The following is a 21,686-nucleotide window of genomic DNA, read 5'->3' as shown; positions in this document are numbered from 1 at the left end:
CCCCAAGGCAGTGCTGGAGCAGGGATACACCTGTAGAGGTCAGTGTGTGCCACAGCCAGCTTGTATTGCTGTAACTTCTGTGGCTAGGTCTTCCCTATTCTACACAGGGTATTATTCTAATCCCAGGATTTCTAGCCCTGCTATGTTGTCAGGGATCTTTATTGTTGCCTTTCTGAAAGAGGCAACTGAGCTCTCTTGGAAACAGAATCAGCCCTATGCGATAAGACTCGGTGATATGACTGCCAAAGCCTAAGTGACAGAGTTATCAAAAGTAAGTACTGACGATGATCAGACAACATCCTGGAAAAAAATACTTAGAAAAAAATAAGCCAACGGAAATGATTTTGTTTCAAAGTACTTCCATTTCCTTGTATGTAAACATGGTCATTCACACCAATAAAGTAGAATGGTAATAATTGCAGCATGTCTTTGTTTAATGAAGTCATTAAATATTTATGGAGGCAGTTCAGGATGTATACCATAAGGAGGGAGAAGATTTTTAAGTGTATTAACCAAGCCACACAAAGAATTTCTGTTAAAATAATTCCAGTTGTTTAAAAAAGTTAATTCCTAGGAAAGATGAATTAAGCCAACTTCCGTGTGCAAATACCAACATCTTTAGGAAACTCAGGTGGTGTTGAGAGACTTCGCCATTGGCTGGGGCAGCAGAAACTTTCCGGGGGGCAATTCTGCACAAAGTTGCACATCTATCAAGGTTCTTTCTTCTTCTGAGTCCTTTACGCCTTAGAGAAAGGCGCTAGAGAGACCCAAGATTTGACAAGCGATGACAGATTGTACATAAACTCTTCTCAGCTTTGCTCTTTAACATGCTACGCTAAATCTTGGCATGGAAGCAATTGTCAAACTCCACTTGGGCATCCAACTTAGCGAAAAACAGTAGACTTCACATGGAGAAGAAGTTCTCCCAATTTTAGCACATGAGGCTAGAATTATGAAACTCAGTAAGAAAAGTGTGGATGATTCCAGAATTCAGTGATTAAAAAGTGACTGATATTGACTACATCTATTCCATTGTCTATCATGTTTCTGTAACAGGCATCAAAGCAGAGAGAAAGTGAGGTTTCCAAAAAATGTTCTTCCATGACATAAAATCACTGGGCACAAACTCCATCTGACGTGTCACAGCTTAGCCCAGAGCCTTGTACCTGGCAGGAACTCAGTCTCTCTCCATACTTTGATCTGAGATGAACTGATGAAATATAGCCATGGCCACATGTGGATTCTAGAATCAGCTTCTTAATTCCTCTCCTGTAATATCCACTGCTTCATTCAACAAAACTATGTTGAATATCTTCTATTATTAAGGTGTTCTACTAGGAGCTAGAAATATACAGAAGAACTCATATCCTTCCTGAGAAAGATACAATTCAGATAACAAAGTATAGTAATGGAAATACTGAAGTACAAAGGAGAGACACTGAACTGAGCGTGGCTGTGTGTGCACACACATGCACAGCACTTGGGGTGTAATCAAATGCATTTTTCTCTTGAATGAGGTGTTCAGAATGGGGCGCCTGGGTGGCGCAGTCGGTTAAGCGTCCGACTTCAGCCAGGTCACGATCTCGCGGTCCGTGAGTTCGAGCCCCGCGTCAGGCTCTGGGCTGATGGCTCGGAGCCTGGAGCCTGTTTCCGATTCTGTGTCTTCCTCTCTCTCTCTGCCCCTCCCCCGTTCATGCTCTGTCTCCCTCTGTCCCGAAAATAAATAAACGTTGAAAAAAAAAATTTAAAAAAGAACACTGAAAAAAATTATTTGTTTTTATCTGAGAGATTGAGCATGTGAGTGGGGGAGAGGGGCAGAGGGAGGGAGACTGAGAGAGAGAGAGAGAGAGAGAGAGAGAGAGAGAGATTGAGGATCTTAAGCAGGCTCCACACTCAGCATAGAGCCCATTGCGGGGCTTGATCCTACAACCCTGGGATCATGACCTGAGTGGAAATCGAGTCTGACACTCAACTGACTGAGCCACCCAGGTGCCCCCAGAGTACTAAAAATTAAGACCAATAGCTCTCCCTGTTCTGACTGAAAAATACAAATGCAATTAATGTTTCTGCCAATAAAACTGGAGATACTGTGAGGATAAAGGAGTTTAGCATGGAGCCCCAGATCTTACGGCCTGTTTTTCCTGATTTTAAGTTGAAATACATGTGAGCTACTCTTTCAACAGTTAAACGATATTTTTATTTTCCTTTTAAGAGCAATTCATATACTAGGTCCTGGTGATTTAAAGAAGAATGAAGAAAATCCAAGTTGTTTTCAAAGTCTTATTAAGTAAGAAATTCCAGGGGCACCTGGGTGGCTCAGTCGGTTAGGCATCCGATTTTGGCTCAGGTCAAGATCTTGCGGTTTGTGAATTTGAGCCCTGCATCGGGCTCTGTGCTGACAGCTCAGAGCCTGGAGCCTGCTTCGGATTCTGTGTCTTCCTCTTTCTCCGCCCCTCCCGTTCTCATGCTCTGTCTTTCTCTGCCTCTCAATAATAAACAAACGTTAAAAAAATTTAAGCAAGGAATTCCTATGAGCCTTTTAAAAGTTTGATATAACTTCATGACATTTTTCAGGAATAAAAATGTCCTAATTTATGTTCACTTATAAAAGTTTAGTCTGTATAAATGAGTTGCTTCACAAATGATTTCGGTACAACGTGAATTTACGCTGATAACAAGCAAACACAGAACAATGGAATCGATCATTATTTGTGTTTGGCTGTCCAACTTTGTAGCTACAGCTTTATCTCTGCCTTTATAGCTGCTGAAGTTGGTTCTGAAAATTAAGACCATTCCAAAGCATATGTGGAAAGAAATTCTGCAAAGCTTGCATATTGACTGAGTCAACTATTGCCTTGCTGGATTTCTCAGTTCGTGCTCCACATATCTTGAAAATACTGTTATTGTAAATCATGCCATGTGAGCTCGTGGAATTTGAACATGACTGCTGATTTTGAACATGACCTATTTGAACATGACTGTCTGCAGCCAGTTAGTTCCAGTGAGAATTCAGTGTGACCCATCTGTGGGCAGTTGCTTTCATTTTTTTTTTCTATAGGCATTTTATTCTAAATCAGTCTTTTTAGGAATGGATATGGCATCTGTCACTAGAGATAACGGGTGAGAGAATAGGCCAGTGTTCGTACAAATACATCACCACCATTAAAAAAACAGCAAAACCAATAGTCTGAAATACATGCCCTATAGACAATTGGAGCAGCAGCGGCACCTCTTAATTCAAAGGGCAGCATCTTGAAATCTGGAAAGTGATCCTCCTTCTGACTTAAGAGGTTCCCCACCATACCCAAGCGCATTTGGTTCAGATGCCAACAACCATATTGACCAGTCAGAGGCATGATGGAGAACCTGCGGGAGCTTCTGCAGAGGGTGGGAGGTGGGGGAGGTGGGGACTTACAGAGAGGTCACCTTGGTCCTTAATGGCGATTTCTGTATTTCAGGGTCAGTGAGACTTGCCAGAATTGTGGCATGGTAAGCAATTGGTCCAGTTTGGGAGCAGTGCATCTTTTCTTCAAAAACATAAAGCACTTCTCTTACCCTAGGTTTGATGGGTACTTAGATGCACAAAGAAGAGGTACTCTATTACTTCCAAATGGGGCATGCTTTCCTCAGTAGACCTTCCAAAGGAATGGGGAGTTAAAAAGCTGCTGTCAAAGTGTTTTCCACGCTGTGGCTAACTTACCCAGAAATCAGTTGAGAAATGTCCGGAACAGCTGGAACTCATGTTAGAAAACACAAGTCTTTGGGGTGCCTGCATGGCTCAGTCAAACACATGACTCTTGATTTTGGCTCAGGTTATGATCTCATGGTTTGTGGGTTGGGGCCCTGCATCAGGCTCTGTGCTGGAAGTGCTGAGCCTGCTGGGGATTCTCTCCCTCTCTCTCTCTCTTTCTCTCTGCCCCTCCCCCCTCTCAAAAATAAATAAACATTTAAAGAAAAAAAAAACACAAGTCCTTTTATTTGGAAAACAAAGAAAGGTGAAGCTTATAGACTAATGAGTTCACAGGAAGACTAAATTTGAATATCAGACACTTAAGAAATGGGTTCATAACAGAAAGCTTACAATTTTGACTACAATTACACTACATGAATGCACTTTTATATCTTTATGCTGGTACTTTGTTTAATGCTATTTTTTTTTTTTCAAGTTTTGAGATCCAGAATGCCCTGCTCACTAAAGGTCCTGGAAACCACCTACACCTCACGCCCTTGACAGCAACATCACCTGGGCTGCTTACCATTTTTTGTTGCCTTAAACTTCTCTGATGTTTAGGCAGCCCACTCAGTCACTGAGAATAGGGTGGGCGAGCTACACCCTCATCACGTTTTCTTCTTGTGTTACTATTTTTGCCTGATTTCTTTTCAGGAGGAAGCTGTTGTACGCTTTAACTGGACAGATAGGAGGAAAAGAAGCTCTTTTTCTCCCAAGATAACAATCAATGACCTCGGGCAATAAGTGCAAAGCTCTCTGGAATTCTATTTAAAAAGTATCTGAAAAACTGCCTTTGGGTCCATGTGTTGTTTTCTTTGTGTGGGGCAGGAAGTGGGACCTACTAAGCTTAGCCAGCTTAGCTGGATGTTACTTAAACTGTAGGCAGTGAACAAAGATGTGCTCTATAGTGCACGGATAGCTGGAATGATCAATTTTACAGTGGAAAGTTACATTAAGCCTGATTCTGCCTATATTCATTAAACTTAGTGCAATAGTGCCCTCAAAGATATGGTACCTGATGCAGTCCATCTGTTGCTTCCCATCAAAACCTTCTTGGTCTGGCTCCTAAAAAACCAATCAGTTCCTTTTTTTTATTTCAATGAAAAATAAAAAAGAAATTTTGAGAAAAGTCACAAATCAGGACAACTGTGTGTGTACTCCTTGTAATATATTTCCCCTGGAAAGAAATGGTGATAAATACAAAAGGGCCTGAGAAATACACCTCTATTAAAGTAAAATACAACTCTTTCACTGGCTAAACGCATACCTAGAACTGCCCACTACTCCACAGGATCGTGACACATTTGATGGAGTGAGGGTGTAAATGGGTCACTCAGAATGTCCTTTTTTTTTTTTTTTTTTTTTTAAAGGTATTCCTTGGGGGAGTTGTGGATAAATGGACTGAATGTTCTTTCATTTCCGAAGCCTCTGTGCAGGAAGTAAAAGAAGCGAACTACGCAGAGCAAAACCACCTGCTAAATGTCAAAGAGATGGGCAAGCTGTGGAAAGCCCCCGTGTGGAGGAGGCCCTGCCAGAGGCACAAGCAACCGCCCATCTTCTTCTCTTCCTTCCCTGGAAGATGCCGTACCTGAAATCATGCAGAATCAAACAATGCGTGTTCCAAAATCAATAGAGCTAAGTAGACTGTGAAATCTCTAGGATGATAAAACACCACACATGCCCACTCTATACCACCACCACAGCAACAGTTTTTATTTTTGTAAAGCAATTATCAACTTATGTATAAATGATTACAGTATTTGAGATCCAAGATCCGTGGAAAATCTGATGTTGCAATCAAAACGTAATTGAGCTATTTTGGAATAGAAAGCCTATTTGCTCTTCAAAACACATAAATATCTAAAAATTAAATGATGACCCATTTAGAACAGTGTTGCAAACTTTTAAGGGTTTACTTTAAATGAACTTCCCTGCTTGATGGAAAGTTTTTATAGTCTGATGCTGTTATTTCTCAACTGGGGGCGTGTGACTGTGTGTCTGTGTGTCGGGGAGGGGGTGGGCAGGGCAGGGGGGGTAGGTGGATGTGGTCAGCAGTGATGAATTAATTTCCCCATGTGATCTGATCCGAAAATCCATCTGCACACCAATCATTATTTGGAGCCTAAATAAATTTCATCTTGTACATGTAGGTATATCATTTTTTTCAAATGCGTATATATGCCCATGTGATAAGAAAAATGTGAATTCATTTTAAAGTGTTGTCAACTTCATTGCAGATTTCTGTTATAACTATTTTTCAATCCATGGATTATAAAAACATAGCAATTACCTATGGGCAACCACAGCACTTTAAATGTTAAGAAGGAGTTCTTCTTCCTGTATTAGATGCACTGCAGTAATGAATTTCAAGAGTTGCTAAAAAAAATAGTTATAATAGGGACTTGCTAGAGATCTATAATGGGGATATGATAGATATAATTGAATTTTCAACTATGAATGAGTCCCATTAGAAGAATCATTAAACCATTTGGTTATATTAAGTTTAAATGTTTGGGCCTAACCCCAAAATAAAACAAGAAAACAATTAACAGCCATTACCTCTGGGGATACCAGTGGGATGATGGGAGCGGCCACTAATTTCTATTCTTTCTACCTCTCTATTGCTTATATTATTTACAAATAATATGAATTCAAATATTACTTTATGTTTTAAAAAATGATTAAAATAAAAACAACCACACAGTGATCTCATGTGATGAGATCAACAGTCTCTTCCGAGGCCAATGAGGTGCTGGCTTCTGGGCGCCTCTCACACATCCATTCTTTTCCAGTAGGCTTGCCTTAGAAGGTGGAGCATTATTTCTCATTCTGTGTAACTTTGGAGGCTTCTCCCAATGTGACAATCATGTCCATCACATGTTAAAGCCCTAGGCTGGGCACCGGGCTGTACACTTTACATGAAGTCAGAGCTCACAGGGAGGACTATAGTGCAAGCTGTTATGTCCACACGTCCAAGTGTCTGGGGGCTATGGGACTACAGCAAACTCCCATCCAACTGTATCTTGTGGCACAACTGCCTATGGGTGCAGAGAGAAAAATGATTCTTGACTCCTGCCACCAAACATGTGGGGACACCCCTGGAGCATTTATGAAATCCCACTTTGTCCTATACCAGGAGGACACTAGAGCTGATCCATACTGTGTTCTCACGATAACTCAATGAGCTGGCATTTGGTGTTAGGGACACACAAGGGTCATGTGATATTTAATGCATTTGTACTCAAAAAGCTGTAGCAAATTCCATGCAACGCTTGCTAATATGGTAAATTACTCTAAAATATTTTAAATTCTGTCCAAAAAAGTGCTGTCAAACTGAATTACCCCAGGTTAAGTATTGTCATGTTGTATTATGGCATGACATTCAGGTAGCTCATTGTAGCAAACAAAAACATTTATATCCTTGAGGGAGATTTCATGGAAAGCAGATGCACTGTTATTCTTTTCTAAGGGAGGTAGTCCAATTTTAGTAATGCATATGTGAAGTGGATAAAACAAAACAAATATAAGACTCCAGGTTTTTTGTGTCTGTGTAAACTAGACCTTTAAATTTGAAGTATAGTTTGAGGGAAGTGAATTATTTAAATCTAAGGTTCACATTCTCTTTTCTGTTGCTCATGTCCCCAATGATTTTTCTTATTCATTTAAAGGGAGGACAAATAAGATGGGGTAATTTTTCTAATTGATGGCTTTTTAAATTTAGGACCAATATACACCAATTGGCTTTGTTTTCACTATTGCCCTTAAGGACTTAATCAGAGCCTCATGTCCTGAGCTTTGCAGTAGAGTGTTGAAAGTATATGTGTGTGTGTGTGTGTGTGTGTGTGTGTGTGTGTGCGTGTGTGTGTGAGTGTGTATAGACAAGAGAGAGAGTTTTTATACTCTACTCTTCCATTCTTTCTATCATAAATCATATACATTATAAATATACATGATTAGATACAGAATAAGATTATTACATATATCATGATATATATATGATTATATAATCTAACCAAGAGCATGCATTGCCAAGGAGCCCGTGCATCAATGCATTATTCATATGTTTGGCTATTTCACCTTTCACCCTTTGAATTTCTGCCATGTAGAAATGACTCATCATGAATATATTCAGCAAGTGGCTCTTTTGGAAGAGTTTTTCATGTATGGATTTTAAATTCAGGTCCAGAGCATGTCTCCTTTCTGTGAATGCTTTCTCTAGACTCCAACATGCAAGCTAAGTGGGGTTGAGGGCTCCTAGATTAGGACATAAAAGCCGTCGGCCTATATTCTTCCTGGTCTGTGAGGGCTCATCAGGGACAGGTCTCATTCACACAAATGCCCATCCCCAGACACAAAGACAAGGATCAATAGATTCCTTTGGTTCCTCACTGGAAGCCTCCCTTTTCTGAGGGAGGGAAAGATGAATTTAAATAGGGTTGAAGCCAAGTTGTTTACAGAAGGCTTCTCAATATTAAGGAATAATTCTAAAGTTTCAAAGATTTATGGTTAGGTAGGGAAGCTGAGTTGCAGATAATACTTTTAGTGTATTTACCACTTTCATTTTAGTTTGGGACTTATATTTGCATATTTTTATGTTTCATGATTGTGCTTGGTCGAGAAAGTTTAGGGGGAGGGTTTGAATAGGGTGGGTGATGGTGGGTTGTAGGGGAGGACGGTACAGTGGCAGTTTTCCCTTCCTAAATATTGGATTTAAAGGTTAAAAAAACAAAGTCTCCAGAGGTTGTTTAACCATGGGATTCCAAATTTTAGAAGGCACCACATAAGAATGCTCACTGCTGACTGACTATCCTGGGAGCTGCTTGTATGTCCCATATCTTTCCTCCTGGGATCCTGTCTCAATGATTTTATGTATATGAAATAAAGAGAAAACATTTAGTTGGACTGAAATAGAGCAAATAATGAAATGCTATCGTTCCCTCAGCATGATATTTTTATATTCATTCAACAAATGTCTAATGAGAATAGATATATATATGTCAGGCACTAATCTAGGTGCCTGGAAATACATCAGTGCATATAACTGATAGAAATCCCTTCTCTGGTGAAGCTTATGTTTTAGGGGGAAAATCTATGTATTATACCATGTGTGTATGTATGTGTGTGTGTGTGTACGTGTGTATATACATATATATACACATATATATAATTCATCAATAGAATTAACTTATTCATTTATTGAAATCAGAAATTTTATTAAGACTAAGAACCTTTGTCTGTGGGTCTTGTACACATCTTATATTTCGTAAAGTAATTAGATTGCCCTTTAACATTTGCTTTAAACTTTCTCCCTCGTTTCTTAATGAGATTACATTCTACCACAGCTTGACAAGAGCAAGCACCAGACATAAGGAATAAAACCACAAAGAACCATTTAGAGTGTTCTAGAAAGCATGACTTCTCAAAACTAAAATCAGGCTTAATGATTTGGCTTGAAACACCTTTTCAAACTCTCTCTTTGCATTTGATGGACAATCATTTTTAGCAAAAGTTAGTGAAGTAAAAAAAAAATCTTAATATGTTACATTTATGTTTTTGGTTTCTGAAAATGATGGTTTGTTTCTAAGAGTTGATTTTGATACACTTCATCAACATTGAGACAAATGCTTGGATGTAGGCTTCTTTTAATCTGATACTGACCATTCACAGATGAAATGACTAGAGTCAAAAGGCTGTATCAACCAGCATATTTAGGACATGGTATCTATGGCAACATAAATTAAAGTGCACGTATTGAAATCACAGGATTAGAAAGCACTGTGAAAAACTTATTCACTCAGGAATACCACTGAATAGATGGAAACTTATTTGGCATTCAAAAATATTTATTGAAGCCCTACTATGGATCAGATATTGTACTATATATCGGAATGACTAAGTCATGGGTCATATTCTCAAGAAGCCAACAGCTAACAACAAAGTCAGAATTATAGACAATCTAAGTATAAGTCAGTGTTATAATGATGGCATATTTAAGGTGATATGAAAACCTGCCAAAACTGTTCTCCAATTCATGGCCTCTCGAAAAGGTTCCTGCAATCTTCCTCATCCACTTACCTCACTAGAGAAAAACCTTTATTTTTACTAATTACTGCTTACTGTCTAGTGCAATCCACCATGTTCGTTTTTGTTTTACATTGCTTTCAGATGTCTAACTAGTATTTCCTTAGTGAAACCTTTGTTATGTGTTACTTAAAAAAATTTTTTAAAAATGTTTATTTATTATTTTGAGAGAGAGACAGAGCATGAACAGGGAAAGGGCATAGATAGAGGGAGACACAGAATCAGAAGCAGGCTCCAGGCTCCAGGCTGTCAGCACAGAGCCCGACACGGGGCTCGAACTCACAAACTGTGAGATCATGAGCTGAGCCGAAGTCCGACGCTCAACCGACTGAGCCACCCAGGCGCATGCCCATGTTATGTGTTATTTTTAAAAGATATTTATTTATTTTTGTGAGAGTGCATGCATGCCGTGCAGGCACGTGTGAGGGAGGGGCAGAGAGAGGGACACAGAGCATCAGAGGCAGTCCCTGTGCTGTCAGTGCAGGGCCTGAGGTGAGGCTCGAACTCACAAACTGTGAGATTATGACCTGAGCCACAGTTGGATGCTTAACCGACTGAGCCACCCAGGCACCCAACCTTTCATATGTTTTAAAATCAAAAAAAATTATTATACCAAAATAAGATTTTAATTGTTGAATTTACTTGCAAACTATCTCTTTCCAACAAAGATTTCAGGGGCATAAAGCAGAAGATATATATGTAAGGCAAATAAAAAATAAATGGAAAAATTGACCTAAGTTATAAACAATCAGATAAATTAACCATAAGAGTTATTGTTACTAATAGTTGGAGGTCTCTCTTAGATTTGTCTTTGAGCTTCCTGGCAGCCAATGCAAAAATGAGAAATGTGACAAGTTGGTTACATAGTTTTTTTTTAAATATGAAAGTAATAAACATGCCAGTTTATCAGGGGAGATAATGTTATTTTTGACATTAAAGTCTTTTACATGGAGAGGGGAGACTAAATATATAATGGCCACTATCCAAATGTTTAAACGTATTTCATATGACCAGTTAAAATCAAGTGCAATAAAAACAAAGGACAAATATTAAAGCACAATTCAGTGAAGGCAGTTCTAGATCGAAGCAGATCATTATGATATGAACACATGACCCAGGATATGAATACATAGATAGATCAGTTACTCAACATTTTCCCTCAAATCACTCTTTCATCTGGCATTAGAAATATCTGCATAGCTGACAATTCAAGGTTAATTCTCTGGGGAAAAACAAACACACAAACACATTGGAGAGCTAGTTTTCTTTAATGCTAACTGATGGTGGATGGATGGTCTCTAAGCTTTGAAATTTCTATCAACTAGTGGTAGGACCGTTTACTGTTAAAGATGAGAAAACAAAGCAGCATGGATCTCTGCTTGTTCAGAATGTGCAGAAGGCCCCATCCTAGCACAGAAACAAATGAAAGGAATCAGGAGTCTCCTTAGATACAGCATTGGATTGATTCTAAGTCTTGAATAAATATCCCAAATATTACCATAGGATAGAGAAGAAAGGGTTTTACGGAGGAGTTATTTTTAAGACAGATATAAAAGAACCAATTATTTTTGTTAATTCAGGCAAATAAAAGGGCAATTCTGCCAAAAAAAGCAACGATGACTCTAACCAGGACAAGAGAAAGCAACACACATGCAAAAGTGAGTCGTTCTGAGGCGTTTTTTTCCCCTAATTAAAATTTCAAAGGGAGCATTGGTGTCATAATAGTCTCAGAATATTCTTCCCTGTAGCTTTCCACTCTAGAGCAATATATCAAATTGTTTCTACCTTTCCTTATAATTTTGGATTCCAAGAATTTTTTAAATTAAACTTTTTATTCTGAGATCATTAAAGACAATATGCAGTCGTAACTTGTAATTGTTTTTTAATTCTCTTTACTGTGTATCTGCCTGCTATGTATGTTCTTGGGGAAAATACAAATCATAGTTTGCCAATAGAATTTTAATCTAAATAATCAAAAAGCCAAAGGCAAGCTGAGTTTAATAGTAGAAATCGACCGGGCTGTCCCGGTGCTGAGACTGCCTGGGGACCGGGTTACCTCTCCCACTTCACCCATGTATTGGTTCTTGTTCAGGAGCCGTTGTCTGCAATCAGAAAGCAAGTGGGTACTTGAGGCTCTGAGATTTATTTTACATCAATCCAAATATAATTTCAAAGGTGGGAAAGGAAAGCCATTTCTTTCTTATCTTGATATCGGTAATTGGAGACCCGTGTGACTGTGTTGACCTTCTGTCCTCCATGGAGGCAGTGAGATGAAAGAAGGTGAGGAAGAGCCTAGTCTTTGATCATTTTGACTTTGTGGAATTGGGTGACCAGGATGAAAGTCAACAGATTATCACATTAATGCATTCCAACTTAAACTTTTTAAAAGGGGGAAATAAAAAGGGTTTGTTAATAAACAGCTTGTTGGAAAAATAGCGACAATGAAGTTGACCTTCCTGTTACCGCAAAGGGGCTTTCCTAAGTGTCTTATGGATAAATTTCAAGGTTGAGGAAAATAACCAATACAGGGCAAAGCTTTCTGTTTTTTTTTTTTTTTTTTTTTTTTTTGTCTAGTGGATCATCTAAAGAAGGGCCAAAATCCAAAGCTATCAATTAAACTGGATGCCTGATAGATGAGGGAATTTTCACCATATAGTTTGTTTATTAAACTGGTTTACTGTTTATTAAACTGGTTACTGTTCTGCAAAACACAACAAAGGAGCTGGCGTTCCTACTATGGTTTTTTGCACAATGGCAAATCGACAGAGAGAATTTTATTCTTTTACATTATGAACTAAGGCAACGTGTTCCAGAGAGTGTGTTTTTTTTATTAAAAACATCAAATTCAACCAGACTTATTTGAATAAGACATATATTCATTAGGCTCACTGTAAAGTTTTAGTTTATTCAGTGATAATAAAGCTGAAAAATAATTGAGTCGGACTAGTGTTAATCACTGAAGAACACATTTTTGTTTCAAACATTAGAAATATTTCTACGCAGTAAGAGACGGATCTCCAGAATGTGAGAAGGACTCAGAAGACCGGGGCTTTAAGCTGCAAAAAGTACATAATATGCCTGTTGAGTCTCCTTCCTACTAAAATAGCTGGTGGTGGAGAATCTTCAAAATTTCACCTTTTTGGAAAATCCTGTTTGACAAATGGGCTGGTTTTGAAGCAAAACTGTTTCAGGTTAGGAAGAGAGTGTGCTTGAAAGGAAAGGAGTCCGGGAGACTTATATAGAGATACATCTATATAGCCTGTGAAATCCTAACATTTGAAAGTAACATGAGTGAATGAATATCCATCATTCGAATGTTTGCTAAGTGTCTAGAACTAGATACCATGCAGGTCAAACATCAGGTTGGGGGATGAATTTTTCATTTCTAAAAATAAAAATGATGCAATACATCTACTTTATCCTCTGAGTCTGCAAAACATTGATCACTTTGGTTATTTATATTTGGGAAATTCTACTCACCATCTTACTTTTTTACAGTTTGTCTTTCGCCCACAACTAGACTGGAAGAAGCCAAACTAATCATTTTCCCTGTAGCAGGCAAGGTTCGTTCCTACCTGGTCCTCATTGTTTTCTGCCTCTTCCTTAGAAACAGGATTTTGCTCTGGTCTGTACCCTTCCCGTGCTCCAGGAAGGGCAGACACCAGCCTGAGCTGAGTCATACTGACTTAAGCTACTTCATGGTGGCCTTGTTTCCTCTGTCGGTGGTTAAGTTAGGCAGGGGCATTTGCCTCAGTTCTGGTCATGAGACTTGAGAGATCTGCTGAGGGATTCTGGGGATGGCTTCCTTCATTCTGAGAGAGAGAGAGAGAGAGAGGCACTCAGTGTACAAGCTCCCTTTTTACGCCGTCACACGTTGGTATGGCCACAGGTGGTGCCTGCATGTATGAGCTAGCACTATATTGTGACCGTGAGCAAAAGGGACAGTGGAAAGATGGAAGGAAAGGGAACCTGAATTCTGATGAACTTGGTTAATCGACCAATCCTGGGCTTACCTGACTTACACAATTGTGGTTATTGGAGACAATAAATCCCCTGAAAGCACTTTAATTGATACATTTGTATCAGCTACATAAGTGAGTAGCCAGCTTCATTTCTTTCTCTTCCTCATCTTCCACTTCTATCTACTACCTGTCTATCTATCTATCATCTATCTATCTATCTATCTATCTATCTATCTATCTATCTATCATATCTATCTATCTATCTATCTATCTATCTATCTATCTATCTAATCTATTATCTCTATCTATCTACCTATCTATCAATCATCTATATCTATCTATCTATTATCTATCTATCTATCTATCTATCTATCTATCTATCTATCTATCTATCTAAATTGTGTCCTCCTGTCTTGCTTTTGCTCCTGAATGTCTTTTTTTATGGGCTCTTAACAACAATTTCTAATTGACTTCATGTCTGCAGCCTTGGTCTCTGGATACATCCAGCAGACTGTAATCACCCTGCCCTTTCTAGAAGGGAAACTAAGTCACATTATTCTTCCACTTAAATTCTTTAATGTGTCTCACTGTTGGGAATGGTGACTATAAGTCCGTGTTTTCATATTTACAAGGTAGTCTATATTCTGACTCTTGCCAAATTTTCTACCCTGAAATACTCCTTTTTAGGAGTATTCAACTGGCAGTAGTGCTCAACTGGCTCCTACTCCTCCTTCAAGACCTAGCTGAAAAGCAAGAAGTCCCCTCTGAGCTCCTGCTGGCCCGCTGGTCAATTGATCACTCCCTCTTTGTGCCACCTCAGTATCCTGTAGGTGATTTTACCGATGCTTATCTTACAATATTCTGTGTATTTGTCTGTAATCTGTCTTCTTCAATAAAACACAAACTCCTTGAAGCCAGGGGGTATGCCTTAGTTTTCTGAGTTTCTAATGCTCAATACAGGGATGTGTGCATAGTAGGTATTTAATAAGCGTATTGTGATTGGTTCTAGAAGGAGGTCTATGGTGCAAAGGTGGGAAATTCTAACTCAGCAGAGCTCAAGTTTCAGTATAAGAAATGTATAGAGTGTCTCTGCTGTCTTTTGTCGGTACCTTGGGCTAATAATGCCTATGTAATGATATGGGGGTGATCAATACTACAACCCATAAAAAAGATTAGAGTAAATTATTCTTGTTTTTCTTCTTCTTCTTCTTCTTCTTCTTCTTCTTCTTCTTCTTCTTCTTCTTTGGTTTGTATTTGTTTTGGAAAATCATTCAGGAGGTAGTGATAAATGGCTTCTCAGAAGTCATAAATTGCTAAGTAATGATCAAAGCATGAATTGTTCAATAGTTCAATCCATAAAGAAGTAGTTACTGCTTGTCTATTGCATGCCAAGGTTTTAAAAATACCTTTTCTTTCTAGCAGCAGCTCAAATGACTGTCAATCTTTATGAATTCTTTTGAGAAATACATAAAATAAATACAAAATCTAATTCCAAAGGTCAAAATGTGATTTTTATCCTCATTTACAAGAAGAAAATATAATTTTGGTTAAGGGTGTATCACTGTGTTCATAAAAACATGGCAGCCTTGATCCCTGCTCACTTTATGTGGGGATATTTTATGGCTTTCTCTGTAATTTACAAAATGGATTCCTAGGCACACGTGTTCTGCATTAGAGTCCTGATCAAATGATTATATTGACTGCAAAGTCAAGTGGGGAAATAAAATTCTATGGCCAAAATTCCTTCATGTTCATCCTTCAGAGACTGTCTGAGTAAACCCAAGCAAGCAGAAGGCAGTATATCAAAGCCAGATTTTGGATTTACAAGACTGCTCTGAATTTGGTATCTAATTGTGACTTGGAAAGCTGCTCAGACTTTTGGAGTCCAGTTTTCTTTCATATCTAAAAATGAGCATAAAAATCACCTACATCAGGAATTTATTTCAGTGAGATAAAAAATGAGATAATGGCTCATGTGACACAACCAGAGAGGATGAACTATTGTTTAAGGCATGGTCTCCGGAGCAAGGCTGCCTGGATATGAATCCTACTACTATATACCCTCTGTGTGCCCTCTGTTGAATTCCTTACCCTCTCTGTGCTTTCATTTTCCCCGCATGTAAGTGGGGATGATAATAATGCCTACCTATAGGGTTGTCATAAGGATTAAATGTGCTAATGTTTGTAAAACACTTAGAGCACTGCCTGACACCTAGGAAGTGCTAAGTAAGTGTTTGATAGATAAACAGTAATTTGTATTCATCTCCTGACACAGTTCCGGCAAATAAAAACCTAAAGTGGAGATCTCTGCATTTATGCCACGTCCACATAAAAGGGCAACTCAAAGAAAATAATGTAATAATGTAACTAGGAGGAAAGGGAGGCACCTTGTTTAAGAACGTAATTAGGTCAATACCAATGGTAATTTCAAAGCTTTGGCTGGGTATTTTTGTAGTTAAGGGAACAGCCATTAAAGGTAAAAAAAAAAAAAAATCACTATTTTATATCCTGATAGAACAACGATTGGCATGATTAGACAGGAAAGGAGGAAAAGAGGACGGAGATAACCAGGATTTGCACAAGAACACGGACACAGACCCCATTCTGGGAGAGAGCTGGAGTCTTTCAGGCAGAGAAATGTTAATTTCAAAGCCCTGCCTCTCCAGTCTGTGCTTGGGGAGTGTGTGGTTATATGGATCTGGGCTGTGCCAGGAATAGATACCATAGAACCAGAAAGTTTTCATTTGATTTAGTTGGTAGACCCTACTCCCCAGTTTTAGCATTCAGGTAATTTTTCTGACCTTCCAAATTCAGTTTATTCACTGAGAAAATAGGGACTTCGTTTGTTGCATTAATTATTGATAGAGCTATCAGTTTTAGTACCTGCTAGTATGTATATTTCTTGATTTAAACCTCATAGCAGCCCTGTATGATAGGTGCTGTTATATCCATGTGACAGACAAGGACATGGGGGTCAGATCACTCACTGATGGTAACAGTTAGAATGGGGCAGCCCCAGATTTCACTCCATGCTGATTCCAAAGTCTGTACTTTTTTCAATATTTCTTTTCTTTTTTTTTCACTATTTCTGATGGCATGTCCATGGCTGAATTTAGATAGTATGGGTATGACAGTCCTCTAGCTGGCCCAAATATGGACTGCCCAGGCCATAATTATGGCCTACAGTTACTTTATTTTAGTTAATCAAAATGTAAAACCTGATTCGCAGCCTTACTTGTACATTTGAATCATGAGGGGAGCTTAAAAGAAAAAAAAAAAAAAAAAGGCATGTCTGAGACTAATCCTGAACCAATGAAATCAGTATCTCTGGGCCTGGAAATGGGCTCACATGTGCATTGTGCCCGAGCTTTTCAGGTATTTCTAATTGTAGCCCCGGCTGAGAACCACTCATTTACACAAAGAGATCAGTACGTGTCTAGGTTGTAGGTGAGAATCATGATCTTTAAGAAAGTAGACAGGAGGTTTGAGAAAAAAATACTAGTAAATACTTCTATAGAATCAAGAGGGAAGTTACAAAACACTGCATCCTTGATATTTCAGTTATAAATATTCCATGTTCCTAAATGCCAGTCCATGCTAATATGTGTGATAAAGGAACGAAGATACATTTATTGTATTTATTAGTGCCTGCCACTTAACTTACTTTAAGTTATCATTTAATTTACTAAAATACTTATAAGATGGAGAGAAGCCCAAAAACAGAAGGAAGATTTTTCTGGCAACAATCTGAGGTCATATTATTAAATAAGTCCCCAAAGAGGTTAGTAAGAATGTGGCCAACACAGAAAATGAGCACGTTAATTACCCAAACACCACTCCTTTTAAAGAGAATCAAATAATGCTGTGGAGCTGAATTACCCTTTCCCCATTTATTACCATTTCATTTGATCCTTATAACATTCCCAGAAGGATGTGATGCTATTACTCCTGTGTGACAGGTGAGAATCTTGAGATTCTGTGTATGAACAACTCACCCAAAGTGGAACTAAAACCCAGGTTTCCTGGCTGCAAATTGTCTTCTTTCCACTACTTCACACTAATGGGAATGATCTGGATTCAAAGAATCCTTCATGATGTCAAAGCCGATCCAAATTCACAGAGTGAGAGGCAGACCTGCCATTTGCATCTGTGTTGATTTAATAGCTATAGTGATTCAGAAAAGCTGACTAGTGAGAATGATTGGAAATGAGCAGTGGAAATTGCTTTCAATGTAGCACCCATGAATCAATGGTTCTTGCTGATTTGAACAGTTGGAAAAAGTTTACTGATACGAAGTCGGAAAAGCAGTTGTAGAAAAGCCCTAAGGGTGAACAGAGCTTTGTCAATGTTCACAGAAGGCTTTTGACTTCTCATTTGACTTCAGGAACAATGAGCTGAGTGAAAAAGAATACCGCTCCCTAAAGCAGAACACCTCAGCAAGAAGGAATCTGGGGTTTGGCCACTGAATTGATAAGGAAATCCTTACATAAATAATTGTGGATCCAAGCACTCCTGTTTAATGCTCAGCAAAGCATGACATTCAAGGATTTAATGTATTTTGTTCCAATTAGCTACTTGATTTACTCCAGCAATAGAAAATAAGATATTTCTAATAATATGACTTAGACCAGTGCATTACAGTGTCAGTCGCTAAAAATGATACTGTTTACTTGGAATTCAGAATTCACGTGTCTCCTTAATTGCAACACAAACTGTGTGGACTGGCATGTGAACTCTTTCTAGAAAACCTAAGATGGGTCTCGTCCAAGGGGTTGCTGTATCACTGTCAACTGAAATCTGAAAACAAGGACGGAGGAGAAAAAAGGCTGCCCCTGGGACGGTAACCCGGTACATGAAGCTCTTTTTGTGATCTGCTTCTCAGTCGATTCTCTATTTCAGTCTGTGCATCTGGCTGTTCTCTCTCTGCTCTCTGCTCCTATGATTCTGACCATCTTCTCACAGGTTCCTCACTTGCGCTTCCACATCAGATCTGGCCTTCTGAGTCCGAATCCCCCCATGTCTGGTTCTCAGTTATGGTATTCTTGACCTTGACTTGTATCTCCATTCAAATGGGGACCATTATTGAAAGCAAAGTTAGCACTTACTTTTATGTAAGGACAATTACATATTGTTTAAGTGCACTGGCTTCTCTATGGCCACTTGATCTTGTGGTAGAGGTCAAAAGTACACACCAAATGAATGGGCAGACTAATATATACAGATGGTTTCAATGCTTTTTGAACTAGAGTAATACATGCCGTATTTAAATACTGCATTTTAAGACATGTTTACTGCTTTGTGTTTAAGAAAAAAGCCAGCTTTAAAATACCATAACAATACAAAGTCCTCATTCCCTCTAGAGCACTAACTATATATAGGAGTGGTCTCCTCTGTTTTTATCATTGTTCAGATGTAGTTTTCGTTGTGTCATAATAATTTCGTCGTACTGTGCTAGGAATAGGGTGTGCTCTCCTTTAAATATAACGTTGTTTTACATACACTTTCTAAATATTTATATAGTGCAGGTATTCATCATTTTTATTGCTACAGACTTTATCACCATATTAAAGTTTAAAGTTTGTTTAATCACTCCCTAATTGTTGAGCATTTGTGGTGTTTCCAGTGATGTGCTATAACAAGGTAGCTGTAAACAACTTTGCAAAAGTAGGCCTAAAAGCTATTTTCTTTAGATAATTCCCCAGTATGAGGATACCAGCTCGAAGGGCATGATCATTTTATTTGGCCCTTGCAGTGCCAGAATGTGCTCTAAAAATAACGTACTAATTAACAGCGGCACCGCCAATGTCAGAAGGCATCGCTATCCCTTTTTATCTCTATGAATGTTTATATTGTCATGAAAAAAGCGACATGGCCTCAGACCCTCCAAAAACAACAGGTGTGAACAACGTTTTTTTGCGGCCAAGTGTGCGCACGGGACTCCTCAGAGGCACACACGTCTCCTTGTCGTTGGCCACTCATCTGCAGGCCCAGTAGCAGGGCCACTGGGTGTGCTGAACGCTCGGTTTCGTGCCCTTAGCACATTTTACCTGGCCTGCCGGAAGTCAGTGCTCTGCAGACGGCTTAGGGAACAGGAGCAGGGAGCAAGGGTTTGGAGTTTGAGAAGGAACTGGGCTAGGTAAAGTATGGGAATTCTCTCCAGACTCCCAGCTTCAAATGCCTCATGCCATCTACGTCATACTCATTTGTAACTACCACTGCCAGTTCCTTCCCAGATCCAGCCTCCTACTGCTGCCGCTGCAACTGTCATGCTTATTTCTGCTTTAGGCAGTCCTAAGCCTCGGCTACTACGGCCAGAGGTTACTGGCCTAGAAAAACTGCTTTTAAATCTAATGATATGTTGTCCTTAAGACAAAGGAAGTTAATGACCACAGCAACTTTGCCGAATTCCACTTCACCTGACTGTAGGATTTGGCATTTGAAATCAAGATTAGCTGGAAGGGCACGTTGTCTCTTTGCCCTCTGTTCCTTCCTTCCCCAGATCCCTGGGGAGCCACGTGGACAGGATCAAAGTTTCTTTCCCCTCTCCTCCAACCTATGCTAAGTAGTCACCTAGCTCTTCCTTATTATTTGCTTTAAAAGGCAGCAGCCCTGTCGGATAAGGAAAAAAAAAAAAAAAAAAAAGATGCCAACGAGCTTCACGATAAGAAAATGTGTGGAAAACGACTACACTTTTTTTTTTTTTTCTCTTGCCGATCTAGAAAAATAACTCCTACTCTGCTGGTAGAAGCATCACATAGTGACTCAGAGTCAGGTGTCAGGTGGAGGTGGGATGGGAATATAATGGCTCTTGCAGCTCATTTGGGCTCAAGGAAATAATAATTGCATGGACTCTCAGCTCTACGATCCTCTCCCTCACCATCATCACTTGTAGTTGGCACAGAGATAAACAAGCAAATGTCCCCCGGCGGGCCACAAACATCGGCATTTTTTTCCTTCACATACGCCTGTAGAATTCAATAATTAAACCTCACTGAAAGGGGCATTACATTGTTTGTACCCTCTTTCTTCTTTCGAATCACTTTTCCGTTTTTCGAGCTTTAGTTGTTTGGTATGAGATTGAGGGCCTAACAGAAGGCAGAAGTGGTAAGCTTAAAATTCTCAACCTTATTCCCCTACGAGTGCAGAACTGCAGCAGAAAGCTGGCTTTCTTGCTCTCTGCCAACCCACCCATAAACTAAACATCCCACCAGACTCTGCCTGTACATATGAGAAAATTCTCCAGTAGTCATATGCATCATACAGTCAGCAGCTGCATCTAGTATTTAACCTAAAATGTTTACTTCTTTAACATATTCTTATTACTCTCTCTTTATTTTTACTATTAAGATAATTTCATGGCAATATTAACATAGCTTTCAAAGGGACTTTGATAGTAAATATAATTTTACTCATTCACTCAATTTTTAGGAAGTTTTCACAATTCCAGAATTTCAAAAATTGTATTTAGATTTTTTTTAACATTTATTTCTTTTTGAGACAGAGACAGAGCATGAACAGGGGAGGGTCACAGAGAGAGGGAGACACAGAATCTGAAACAGGCTCCAGGCTCTGAGCTGTCAGCACAGAGGCGAACGCGGGGCTCGAACTCACCGACTGTGAGATCATGACCTGAGCTGAAGTCGGACGCTTAACTGACTGAACCACCCAGGCGCCCCTCAAAAATTATATTTAGAAAAAAAATACTCGCATACATTTCTACTGAGAATCTTAAAGTGCAAGCTCTAGTAAAATAATGTTGTTTCTAGGAGTTGAGAAGAATACGGAATAATCGAGATAATACACCACATTCATTTGGATGAACAGATCCCTTCATTGTGTTGTTGTATTTAAAAGTCTAGAGTTGATCATGTTTATTTATTTTTTCAAGAGTCGCATGCTCTACCCACTGAGCC

General features: G+C 39.0%; 1 protein-coding gene across 2 annotated transcripts in view; it reads right to left on the bottom strand.

The window, feature by feature from the left end:
* Window positions 1-21,686, bottom strand: part of B3GALT1 (beta-1,3-galactosyltransferase 1) — a 95,014-nt gene that overhangs the window by 44,214 nt on the left and 29,114 nt on the right. For both annotated transcript variants that reach the window (XM_045480085.1, XM_045480084.1), the window contains exon 2: window positions 13,387-13,623. The gene's annotated coding sequence lies outside the window, so the exon portion shown is untranslated. The remainder of the gene's footprint in view (window positions 1-13,386; window positions 13,624-21,686) is intronic.

The sequence above is a fragment of the Leopardus geoffroyi genome, chromosome C1 (assembly GCF_018350155.1).
Source record: "Leopardus geoffroyi isolate Oge1 chromosome C1, O.geoffroyi_Oge1_pat1.0, whole genome shotgun sequence".
NCBI lineage: Eukaryota > Metazoa > Chordata > Mammalia > Carnivora > Felidae > Leopardus > Leopardus geoffroyi.
This window is presented reverse-complemented; position numbering and strand designations above follow the sequence as displayed.